The following is a 13,936-nucleotide window of genomic DNA, read 5'->3' as shown; positions in this document are numbered from 1 at the left end:
ATTGTGTTCAGCCTAGGTTATTTATTTCTTACAGATTTACAGTAGCTGTGTGTTTACATGTTGAAACCCAATCGCACACATATATTGTCGTATATTTCTACTTGTCTAAAGGAATGACACTTCCTTTATGAATGTTTGTAAATTTATAAATGATGCAAAGAAATACAACGCTATGCATATTAGGCGAGAAAATGTATTAATATATTTGCATATTTTCCTCAATAACACTTCCTAGAAACATGATGCTTTGCATATTAGGTGAGAAAATGTATTGATCGCGTATTTTCTTCAATAACACATCCTAGAAACGTAATGCTGTGCTTATTAGGCGAGAAAATGTTTTAATGTGCATTTTCATCTATAACATTTTAATTGGAAAGTAAGCTCGTCAGGTAAATATTTGATGCCCTGGTTCGGACGAGGAAGCGATAAGTTTAGTATTTTACACATCTAAATCGGTCCATTTGTTTGCATTAGAGATCTGGCACTTGGCAGGAACGGCAGCCTTCTTGCAAGGCAGTGGCCACCTATCGCCGAACAGGAAGTCACTCTATTAGCCAATGGTTGAAATTCTATAAGATGATAGATTTTAATAGCAACAGTTTGAAATTCTATAAGATGATAGGTTTTTATAGCCACAGGTTGAAATTTTATAAGATGATAGGTTTTTATAGCCACTTTTTGAAATTATGCAAGTTGATAGGTTTTTATAGTCACAGGTTGAAATTCTGCAAGATGACAGGTTTTATAGCCACAGGTTGAAATTCTACAAGATGACAGGTTTTTATAGCCACAGGTTGAATTTCTATAAGATGATAGATTTTTATAGCCACAGTTTTAAATTCTATAAGATGACTATAAGATGATAGATGGTTTTTATCCATAGGGGCTATAAGACTGGTTTTTCATCCGGCCACGTGATATACTGTACATACCGGGTAATATATTGTAACAGAAGCTATTGACAGCTGTTTTTTCAGAGTTTTGATTAAGTCAGTCTCTAGGTGTAGAATACCACAATAAATCTAGAGTACCACTTGATGATACAAAAATCGTTTAATTCTAATTTCTTGTCCGAATGTGAGGCATTGCTACCATGGATTTCCCATACTGTGGCTTTAAACTCTTTGTCAATTACTTACAATGTCCTGTTTGGTCCCATTTGTATAAAAAAGATGCCAAATTTCTCTGGGCATGGTGGCTTAGGAATCAACTCTCGGACATACCTCGAAAAAAATAAGAATGTGGCATACTTAAGAATTTGAACTATGACCTCGATTTTAAAATGCAAAACTATTCATAAAAGAATGTAGACGACTGGTAGCAATGGCATATAGCACCTCTCTATTCTCTCTGAACTCTCTCTCTCTCTCTCTCTATGGATCTCTCTCTCTCTCTCTCTCTCTCTCTCTCTCTCTGTACATTATTCCGTTTCCTCATTTTCATTCTCTTGAACTTAATTGGGTGCTGTAGTTTCTCATGGATACATTTCTACTTACGTAAGTGCTCTCTCTCTCTCTCTCTCTCTCTCTCTCTCTCTCTCTCTCTCTCTCTCTCTCTCTCCATTATTCAGTTTCCTCATTTTCATTCTCTTGAAATGAATTAGGTGCCGTAGTTTCTCTCAGATAATTTCTTACTTTATGTAAATGCGATCTCTCTCTCACTCTCTCTCTCTCTCTCTCTCTCTCTCGTATTAATAGAAATCTTGGAAAATCTTCTTCTTTTTTCCTTTGAGGCTTCTCAGCAATCCCCTCCCCGTTTTATGGTTTTATGAGATTTCACACATTTCAAAATCTCCTCTTTCATTCCCTGTGACTTTACACTTGGTGACCTCGGGAGCTTTTTTTTTTTTAATCTTCTTTTGTTTTTAGTTTTCTGTAAAAGAAAACTATTGTTCCGGCTTTGTCTGTCCGTCCGCACTTTATTATCCTGTCTGCCCTCAGATCTTAAAAACTACTGATGCTAGAGGGCTGCAAATTTATGTTGATCATCCACCCTTTAATCATCAAACAGACCAAATTGCAGCCCTCTAGCCTCAGTAGTTTTTATTTTATTTAAGGTTAAAGTTAGCCATGATCGTGCTTCTGGCAACGATGTAGGCCAGGCCACCACCGGGCCGTGGTTAAAGTTTCATGGGCCGCGGCACATGCAGCATTATACCGAGACCACCAAAAGATAGATCTATTTTCGGTGGCCTTGATTATACGCTGTACAGAAAATTCGATTGCGCCGAAGAAACTTCGGCGCATTTTTTTGCTCTTCCTTTCATTAATTATGGATTTCCATATCGTGACAAATCTTCCCCTATAGGTACGCTAGATCGTTAGGTTTCATTAACTGTCCGAGTGAGTGATTGCGGAGACATTGAGAATATCTCATTCCGTAATTTGTCGGTTTTCGATCATTTGACTTCACTTGTTCCGGTGACTGAAGTAAAACATTTCTCTAAGTGTCAGTTTTTGAGGACGCTTCGGGTGTTTGCAACTTTTTCTCCTTGTCTTTCACCGTTTGAAAGAACCATTTTCATTTCAAAATCTTACGCCACCAAAAATATAGTTTTTCTTCCTTGTCTCGAGACTCCACGGGTAATCTTTGTTTTGTTTTGACACGGGTCTTCAGAAAAAAAAAAACTCATACTTTCATCCAGTGTCTTTTTGAGGAATTTTTAAACTCTTTGATTTGTACCCAGCGTAACTTGAAATTCATATTTTGTACTATTGTGCTTTATTTATTCAGTTAGTGTTGTCTTCTTCAGCATTACAGCATTTTTCATACTTCTTCCTTCCTAGGAAACTCACTTAATCTTTTATCAGACCTTCTATTCTTTGATAATGCAACTGTTCTTACCTTCCCTTATGTCAAAGACTGTACTGTATGTTTGTACAAAACTTACAAACCAAACTGAAATTATATTTGTCAAACTGTGAACCCATCAGAAGATTTATTATTATTATTATTATTATTATTATTATTATTATTATTATTATTATTATTATTATTATTATTATTATTAACCCTATTCATATGGAACAAGTCCACAGAGGCCATTAACTTGAAATTCAGATATACTTTTATAACCTCATAGGTATTGCCTCTGGAAATTCTAATTCAGCAAGAGCATATCTATGGGAATAAAAAAATAAAGCAGAAAGAGATCACTTTATGAGAAAAACAGATAAATTAACAAATTAAGAGAAAAGTTTGATTAGAAAGAGAAGAAGAGTCCTTTTTAGTGACTATTAGCGAATGATAAAAGGCAATTGATCCTTCTTATTGAAAATGAAATGTCTCTTTTTGATGAGTCCATAAAGAAGGCATTATGCTTTTATTACGAGAAGCCTCTCGGGGAAAAGCCTGTGGCTGGATAATGTACATTTTGTTCTTTGCATATATGTGTATATGTTTATATATATATACATATATTTAATTTATATGTATAAATATATTATATGTTTATAGTTATAATTATTAAACCACAGTAACCCCTTAATATCGAACTATGTATTAAAATTTCCCCATCTGACCAGGAAGTGAACCTGTGTCTTGTCGAGTTGTACCTAGGATGGCAGTGAGTGACTTTATCCAGTCAGCCTTCCACTGGAGAGTGAAAGTGTCTATGTTAAAATATATATATATATAAATAAATATATATATATATATATATATATTATATTACATACAAACATGTGTGTGTATGATAGAAATTAGAGAAATCAAGTTTGGAACAGAAATAAATTTCTGAAATGATGAGGTCTTTCAGTTGTCTGATCCAGGGTGTTTGATTATATTTAGAATATATATAAATAAATTATCAGTATATATATATATATATATATATATATATACTTAGCAGTATTGTATATTGCTATATATATTATATATATATATCTTGCCAATATTAAAATATAAATCTGTGGTTCTTATTTGTTTTGCAAATCAGGCTTGAATCTTACTTGTCTTGTTCGAATTGCTGTGTAGACGATTTTTGTATTTTTTAGAATGCATCAACAGTTTTTCTTGGTGGACTTGTGAAAATTCATCTTGATTTTTTTGCTCAACAAAATTGATTTATAAAAAAAACACGTTTAATTTCATGCATATACATACATAGGCTACATACATACATACTCTGAATAAATATAATTTCTTGCACATACATACATACATACATACATACATACATACATACATACATACATACTCTGAATGACTATAATTTCTTGCATTACTTACATGCATACATACGTGCATTCATGCATACACACTCTGAATGAGTATAATTTCTTGCATATACATACATACATATATGCATACTCTCAGTAAGTTTAATTTCATGCACATACAAGCTCCGAATAAATATAAATTTTTTCTCACATACATACATACATACATACATACATACATACATACATACATACATACATACATACATACATACATACTCTCGGTGAATTTAATTTCATGCATATTACGCATATACATACATAATCTGAATATCACATAAACTGAGACACAAACGTTAATTTTACATTTTGTATAAACACACACACACACACACATACACACACACACACACACACACACACACACACACACACACACACACACAGAGGATACCATGCCCACACAGCTGGACGTATGACTTGGCACTAAGAAATGCGTAATGTCTGGTGGAATCATGTGAACTAGAAAATCGCGATCATGCACTCCATTCAAAAGCATTCCAGCTTACGAGACCTAAAACATTTGAGCAGCGGTTCTTACCCTGGGGTCCAGTGTCGTTTGGGGTTTCTCAGGGGTTCACAAAGGCTTCGGAAGAATATAATTTATTTTCAGATACGCAGATAAATGCAATGTTATGGCATTTGCCGAGGCTGTGTGGAATTTGTCAAGGTTTTTTGTTCGTGAACATTTTCAGTAAACCATGGTCTTCCTATCATTTTGTTGTAAATTCCCTTTTCGCAAGGTTCACTATTTCTGAATTTATTGTTGGGGTTACGGTAATACCCTGAAGAGTTTCGGGGCGTCATAGGTTGAAAAAAGTTAAGAACCACTACGCTTGAGGCTTTGCCGTCTTGCGTCCGTATGACTGACAGGCGAAAGGTCGAGACTGACAGACGGCACTCGATGGAATGCTGAGATTGTGGGACCTCATAAACTTGACAGGAATCAATAGCATTTATTAGACTGACGAGTTTGATTGAAGGCATAGGAGCTGGAATGTATTGTGACGTTAGGCAAAGAATGACTACCCATTACATTTGTTTTGAGAAAATGGTGTCTTTGCGAGAAAATATCGTTCAAAAAATTTATCAGAATGAATCATAACATTTACTAGATTGATGAATTTGATTGAAGGCATTGGAGCTGGAATGTGGAATGTATTTGACATTAGGCAAAGAATGACTGCCCAATATATTTGTTTTGAGAAAGTGCTGTCATTGCGACAAAATATCATTCAATAAATTTATCAAAGTGAATCAATAGCATGTATTAGAATGACGAGTTTGATCGAAGGCATTGGGGCTGGAATGTATTGTGACGTTTAATAATTTTTGGTAGGAGAAAGAGAAACCCAAAATTCTACATGGCTAGAAAAATCGTCTATGAAGACTTAATGAGAACTGAGAGGTAGTACCTTGCTGCAGCAAATCTTGTTAATGGAAAAATCTGATAAGTTAAGCCTTACTGTATTATAAATATTTGCACTTTTTTTAAAAACTAATAGGATTTAGTGAAGATTATTATTATTATTATTATTATTATTATTATTATTATTATTATATTATTATTATTATTATTATTATTATTATTATTATTATTATTATTATTATTATTATTATTATTATTATTATTATTATTATTATTATTCAGAAGGTGAACCCTACTCATATGGAGCAAGCCCACAAAAGGGGCCATTGACTTTTCAAGTTTCTAAAAGAATATGGTGTTCATTAGAAAAAAAGTAAAAGAAGGCAATAGGAAATGCAGAAAGAAGAGATCACTTAATAAAAAAATAAATGATCAAATTAATGAATAGATAAATAAAAATGTAAGTAAATGATCAAAATACAAGTGGAATTGTATCAGGGTAGTAATACATTGCACGACAATTGTACTTCGAGCTGTGGACCCCAAGTCAGCAAAATAATCCAATAATTAGTCATAATTATTATAATTTTAGTTTTATAAAAGAAAACTAGAATCTCTTTGTCTGTCCGTCCGCATGAAATTACTGTCCGTACTTTTACTGTTCCTCAGATCTTAAAAGTTTTTCTTGATGGCTAGAGAGAAATTCAAATTGTTTTTTGATCATCCACCCTCCAATCATCAAACATACCCAGTTTAATTAGCCTCAGTAGTTTTCTTTGATTTAAGGTTACAGTTAGCCATGGTCATACGTCTTCGATATAACAGTTTTTTATTTTTTTGTCGATCAACTTATATAGGTCCATGATGGCCATGTTATTTGATCAAGCCTTCATTCAGCCAAGTCTGTGTTACGACGTAGCGAAAGAGGACACATGTTCTTTCGTGTTCCCTTTTCAGTAAAGCTTCCTTGCAGTTATAATACTTATTTTTTTTTAACCCGATAAGATCGACGATATCTTTATGAATCCTACCTTGAAACAAAATAAAAAGACGAACGCTATCTTTATCTTTCAGGGTATAATAATTATTCGGTATTTAGCGAATTACAGTTTATCTCTTAATTGCCTGTAATTTTGGGATTAATGTAATTCTCTTAATTTTTTTTTTCAACTGTATGGAATACACACATAATCTGAATATACATATACTTATATAGCATATATATTTATTATATATATATATATATATATATATATATATATATAAATTTCTGATGCCACACAGCTGAACGTAGGTCTTCAATTGGATGAAAGCGCTGCCATCCCAGCCACTCAAGTGAACTAGAAAGACCTGGGTTCGATCCCGATGTGATTCAAAAGAAATTCCGTGATTGTGTGTTGATTATTTCTATATATATAGATATAAAACATTTATATATATATATATATATTAGATTTTTGAATCGTGGATGAACCCCTGAATGGAAAAACTTCCATAAGATTAAAGGCTATACCTGTAAACACTTGTATTTATGTATCACATTTTTACATTTGTCAACAATGAGCAGTTTCTCGTAAGAGGAGAGGTGGCTTCAGAAAAGAAATGAATAAGAGTCATTTTGTCAAATTCATTCTTTTTTGTTGATTGTATGTAATATATTATATATATATATAATATATATATATATATATATTTTATTATATATATATATATATATATATATAATAGTTATATATATTTATAATATATATATATTATATATATATATATAAAGGTAATATCAGGAAGCAAATCAGTCAGACATATCAGGATTGAAAAAGTTAAGAACCACTTCACTTCAGGCTTTGCTGTTTTTGCGACGTTTCATGACTGACTAGGCGAATTTTCGAGACTGGCAATAACGAATGATGGAATAAATCTAAAATTACAAAAATCTCTTTAAATAAATTTGACAGGAATCCATAGTTCATGCGTTATTAGACTGACCAATTTGATAGAAGGGAGAAGGAGCTGGACTGGAATGTGACGTTAGGCAAAGAAGACGGTTACGACAGGTACATTTGTTTTGGAAAGGTGTCTTTGGGACAAAATATCGTTCAATAAATTATCGATTCCAGAATAGCAGTGCTAGATTGATGAATTTGATTGTAATGATTTTAAATTGAATGCATTCAATGTAATTACCACATTTTTGGCAAACAATCACTGGATATTTGTTTTCAGAATTGCTAGTTTATTGCCCGTTCAAAATAGCTCACAATTTATCAAAATGAGTCAATAGCATCTTTAGGTGACGAATTTGATCGTAAGGTTCCTGAGAATGTATTGAGGACGTTTAATAATTTTAGGTAGGAGAAAGGAAACCCAAAGTCTTTACACTGAATAAGAAAAATTTTCAATGAAGACTTTGAGATTGAGATTAATTTTGACTGCTCCAAATCTTGTTAATTGGAAAGCTTCTGCTAAAAGTTTTATCATGTACAAATGGAACTTGGCATAGACTTCAAGTTTAGGAACAGTTTAATCTTGTACTTTATAGTTGTCCTCTAATATTTTGCACATATTGAAAGAAAAGTTTGATAAATTTAGTGAAAAAGACAATTATTATTATTTATTATTATTATTATTGTTCAGAAGATGGAACTCTATATAAAAGAGTAGACAAACAAGTTTAAAATTAAGGGGGCCATTGACTTGAAAGTTGGATTCTAAAAGTAATATGGTTTCATTAAAAACTCGTGTTAAAACAGTCTGATTACAGAAACTGAGACATCTAAAAAAAAAATAAATGATCAAATTAATCAATAAACTAAATTTAAAATTCGGATGTAAATGATTGAAATCGAGGAATTTCAGCATCAGGGTAGTACAAACCTTTTTGTAGCACGAAAATACTGAGAGGGCGAGCTGTGGACTCCCAAGTCAGCAAAATGTTCCAATAATTAGTCATTATTATTATAATTTTTAGTTTTATTCCATAAAAGAAAACTATTGTTCCTTGAACTTGCTGTCTGGACGTCCGCATTTTATAATGTCCTGCTTTTAAACAAATTGATCCGGATGGCAGATTAAAAACTACTGAGGCTAGAACGTTGCAAATTTTTATGGTGATCATCCACCCTCCAGTCATCAAACATACCCAACTGCAACCCTTTATTCTACAAAAGGTATGTAGATTTTATTTTACCTTGTTAAGGTTAAGTCTTATGCCATGGTCGTCGATTTCGTCTAGACATCCGATATAAAATTTTATTTTTAATTTTTTTTTTTTTGTCGTTTCAAGTTACATAGGTCCATGATGGGCATGTTATTTGATCAAGCCTTCATGCAGCCAAGTCTGTGCTACGACGTAGCGAAAGAGTACACGTATTCTTTCGTGTTCCTTTTTCAGTGGCATGTTTTTAATAAGGAAAAAGCAATTATTTTCCATCAAACTTATTGCAGTTATAGAGGATATACTTCATTTTTTTTTTAACCTGATAAAATCGACGATATGCCAGTGAATCCATTTGAAACAAAATAAAAGACGAATTCAAATTATTTATCATTTCAGGGTCAAAATTAATTATTCCAAAGAATTTTGAAAATTGGTTCTTTATTCAGTATTAAAGACCGTTTAATTGCCTGTATGACGTTTTGGGATTAATATAAATTGATTGTCCCTCTGTGTTTTTTTCAACTGTATGCAAACACACACACCCAAAGACTATATATATATATATATATACAATATATGAGCTATATAATATATATAAATATATAATCCTGAATTTTCAAATATCAGGAGCATGCCAAAAATGTGGTAATTACATTGAATGCGATCAATTTAAAATCAACCCAGGGCCTCTTCCGAAAGACAATTCTGGAATCAGAAATTATCAAACAGACAGTACCAGTGTTTGAAAACTCCTCCAATGATCTTTGACCTGTCAGAAATTTAATCCCTGTTCCACATGTGATTTTTCACTTGAACCCATGAATCGCCCTCCTTCTCCCTTCATAAGATTAACTGCATGAACTATATTATGTCAAACTTGTATTTATGTATCATATTTTATATTTGTCAACATTTATTCTTTTATTGCAGCCTTGAAAATGAGACTAGTTGTCTTGAAAGAAAAGCAAAATGAATAAGAGTGTTTTTGTCAACCAGTCTGTTTACTTGCCCTCATTTTATGTATATATATATATTGTATACTTTACACACACACACATATATATATATATTTATATATATATATATATATATATATATATATATATATATACATACACAAACACACATATATGTGAATATACATACATACATATACATATACATATACTGGTGCAGTGTGTGTGTATTTATATATGTGTATGTACGTCTGTAAGTATATACTTACAAGAACTCAACACATGCACAGCACTAAGATTATTTGTATAAATCAGGCATATGCACTTTTCCACGATGAATAATGAATACAGATCGCTCCCGATGGTTCATTGCTTCAAACAGGCGAACACAGAACTCAAGTTATGCGAGACAATGATTGCATAGAAAATCTGAAAGAAGAGAAGAGAGAGAGAGAGAGAGAGAATGACTTACGTGAGCGATCAGGTTATCTGGCGATGCGGGAGGTAAACAAAGGTTGGATTCGGTACCAAGAATGAAAGGGGGTGGGAGTTGGGGGGGGGTTTGGGGGGGAAGGAAAGCATCGTTCATCATGTAGAGTTTTTTAGCGGAAGAAAGTAAACTTTGTTACGCTATGTTGTTGTTCCTTTGTGTGACGTGAGACTTGAGGCTTCGTCTGCACGTTCCTCCTCCTTCAGAGAACGGTTGTTTCATGCCTTGCGGATCAGACCTTTTTTTTATACTTTTCTTTTCCGGGCGATTTTCGGGTCATACGTGAGTGGGCGTAGCTTTTCATGCTGGTGGGACCTACCCTTAGTGTCATGCGTTGTCAATGGGATTGTCACCTCTCTCTCTCTCTCTCTCTCTCTCTCTCTCTCTCTCTCTCTCTCTCTCTCTCTGAAAAGCAAGACGAATGTCAAAATTTTTATTGAGCAGTTTTTAGTATCTTGAAAGTCGTGGTGTTCTTTTCGATAATATCTCTCTCTCTCTCTCTCTCTCTCTCTCTCTCTCTCTCTCTCTCTCTCTCTCTCTCTCTCTCACTATGAGTAATTATTAAGCTAGAAGCACTGTAAGATCAGAATGAATTGAGATAAGCGCGCAGGTAAGAGAGAGAGAGAGAGAGAGAGAGAGAGAGAGAGAGAGAGAGATTATCGAAAGGGACACCATAATTTTCAAGATGCTAAAAACTGTTCAATAAAATTTTGATATTCACCTTATTTTTTTTTATTTTTCGTTTTTAGAGAGAGAGAGATTATCGAAAAGAACACCATATCTTTCAAGATACTAAAAACTGCTCAATAAAATTTTAACATTCACCTTATTTTTGAGAGAGAGAGAGAGAGAGAGAGAGAGAGAGAGAGAGAGAGAGAGAGAGAGAGAGAGAGAGAGAGAGATATTATCGAAAAGAACAGAATTTCAAGATACTAAAAAATGCTCAATAAAGTTTTGACATTCACCTTAGAGAGAGAGAGAGAGAGAAACCTATCGTATATAGTCCAAGCAAAAAAAGACGAGGTAGTATCGACGCTCAATAAAAGATAGGGATCGAAATCCAATCAATGAGACGGGTTTCAGAAACAGAACCTTTACGTCAGTTTGGAAACGATATACTGTATACCTTCTGGTCACGACTATGAACTCTGATCGTCATCTCCCATCCCAGTAGGGGGGTAATGCCGTCAGTGCACCTCACGTGGTGCACTGTAGGTATTACTTAGGGGTCTTTGCAACGTGGAGGACTCTTGTAGGAAGGTTTTTGATGATTCTTCCTGATGATTCTTCCTAATGATTCTTATTGATGATTCTTCTTGATGATTCTACTTGATGATTCTTCCTGATGATTCTTCTTGATCGTGCTGTATTTGTCAATATCGTTTGCTTGAAAAAATTAAAAAGTGGATTAAGACATTCTTATAAGATTGCAGAAAAATTAAAATATGCAGATTAAGACATTCTTACAAACAAGAAGTATTATTTCAAAGTCAGCTAGCTGTTGGAATATATTGAAGAATTGTGAATATATATATATATATATATATATATATATATATATATATATATATATATATATATATATATATATATATATATATATATATATTCAACAGCTGCCTATCAAAACATATTGAAAATTAGGAATATATATATATCATGATAACACTGTCCTAAGACTATGCCCTCATATATAAAGTGGCGGAAAAGTTTTAAAATATATACATAGAATCGGCAGCCTTTTCGAAACCGTATGAGAAAGTGGCGAGACCCGTTCGATGCAACGGAGAACCAAACTTTCTTTTCGTGAAAGTGTTTTGAAGCAATTACGAAGTTGAACACGATAGTGATGCTGAAAGTTAGATGAGAGGAATAATATTGTGCGGAACAGAATAAACTGTAACAGTTTCTTCTTCTTCTTCTTCTTCTTCTTCTTCTTCTTCTTCTTCTTCTTCTTCTTCATCTTCTTCTTCTATATGGGGTCGATGCAATTAGAACTTTTCCACCTTCCTCTGTCCAATAATGTTGTTTGGGACAGAATAAACAATAGTATTGTCTTCTTCTTCTTCCCCATTTCTATACGGGGTTAATATTTGCCATCAGCCTTCCTCTGTCCAATAACATTATGTGGGACAGATATTTTTCAGAGTTTCACTATTCTTCATGAGTTTCTCTCTTCTTCTTCTTCTTCTCTCTCTCTCTCTCTCTCTCTCTCTTCTTCTTCTTCTATCTGGGATCGCAGTTAGTAACTCCACTTTTTTCCAGTTTCCTCTGAATCCAACATTGTTAAACTTGGTCTAAGCTATGTAGTTTGATTTACCTACCATATAAACTATATTACCTTTACCTATAAATTATATAACCTTTCCTGTGAACTGTATTACCTTTCTTATAAACTATAAATACCATTAACTAAGATGATTCGTATGCTTCCTGTGGGTAAGTTTAATTATAAGTCTCATCACATTTGAAATAATTTTCCACCAGTCTGAATTTGGTCTTAAATGCAAAATTAAAACTTATTCCTGAATAATTTTTTATCAAAATTGCAGGAAAAAAGAACGGAATTGAATTCATCATATGCAAGATATAAGAACCAAGTTTTATTTCATTAACGAAGGACTGTTTTAGACAACTGGCTGACATATTATTGCCTCCCCTTTTTTTTCTAAACCAGCATTATGTTAAAAATGCTTTAAAAATAAGGAAAAATGTGAATGATTATAAAAAAGGTGGTAAAAATATGGAACAAGAGTTGGAAAAAGTCGGTTCGATGTAAAATTAAATTTTTCTCTCTCTCTCTCTCTCTCTCTCTCTCTCTCTCTCTCTCTCTCTCTCTCTCTCTCTCTCTCTCTCTCTCATATCACCAAAGTAGGTGGTAAAGATTAGAACATACGAGTTGCAAAAGGTCGGTTAGACATAAAAACTACCTCTCTCTCTCTCTCTCTCTCTCTCTCTCTCTCTCTCTCTCTCTCTCTCTCTCTCTCTCTGTCATCACTGTGTCAAAAAATAATATTGAAATATATAAAAAAAGATAAATGATCATAAACAAGGTGGTAAAACATTAGAACACAAGTTGCACAAAGGTTAGTTTGATGTAAAATTATTCTCTCTCTCTCTCTCTCTCTCTCATCATTTCAAAAAAATGTTATGAAATATGTAAAAGAAAGTTAAATGATTAAGAGGAAGGTGGTAAAAATATAGAACGCAAGAGTTGCAAAAGGCTGGTTCGGCGTAAAATTGTTCTCTCTCTCTCTCTCTCTCTCTCTCTCTCTCTCTCTCTCTCTCTCTCTCTCTCTCTCTCTCTCTCTCTCTCTCTCTCATCACCAAAGTGCGTCGATGGAGGGAAGAAATATGACCCTCTCGAGTAAACCATATTTGGTCTCGCTTTCCTGGGCATTTTTCGAACGAAGTATGGAGGTGGGAATCCATCAGTTTCGTTTTTACCTTCCGTAATTAATTTAAATTCTCCAGTTTCTTCTAAAATATTTCATATTTTTCAAACTGACCTTCTTTAATATCCAGTGTTACTGTAATTGTGATCCGTTTTGGTGTTATATTAGAAGGATTTTTTTCATGTAGAACTTCGGAAGTTCAATCGAAGATGCAATGCATTTCTACCCTAAAATAATTCTTGTATTTTAGTAATTTACATAAATTTTTTGTTTATTAATATGTCAATTATTTTTTCTTTTTCGATGAGTGACCTCTTCTTTCCGTATTTCCCATTACTTTCTGTTA

Source organism: Macrobrachium rosenbergii, chromosome 52, assembly GCF_040412425.1.
Source record: "Macrobrachium rosenbergii isolate ZJJX-2024 chromosome 52, ASM4041242v1, whole genome shotgun sequence".
Taxonomy (NCBI): Eukaryota; Metazoa; Arthropoda; class Malacostraca; order Decapoda; family Palaemonidae; genus Macrobrachium; species Macrobrachium rosenbergii.
This window is presented reverse-complemented; position numbering follows the sequence as displayed.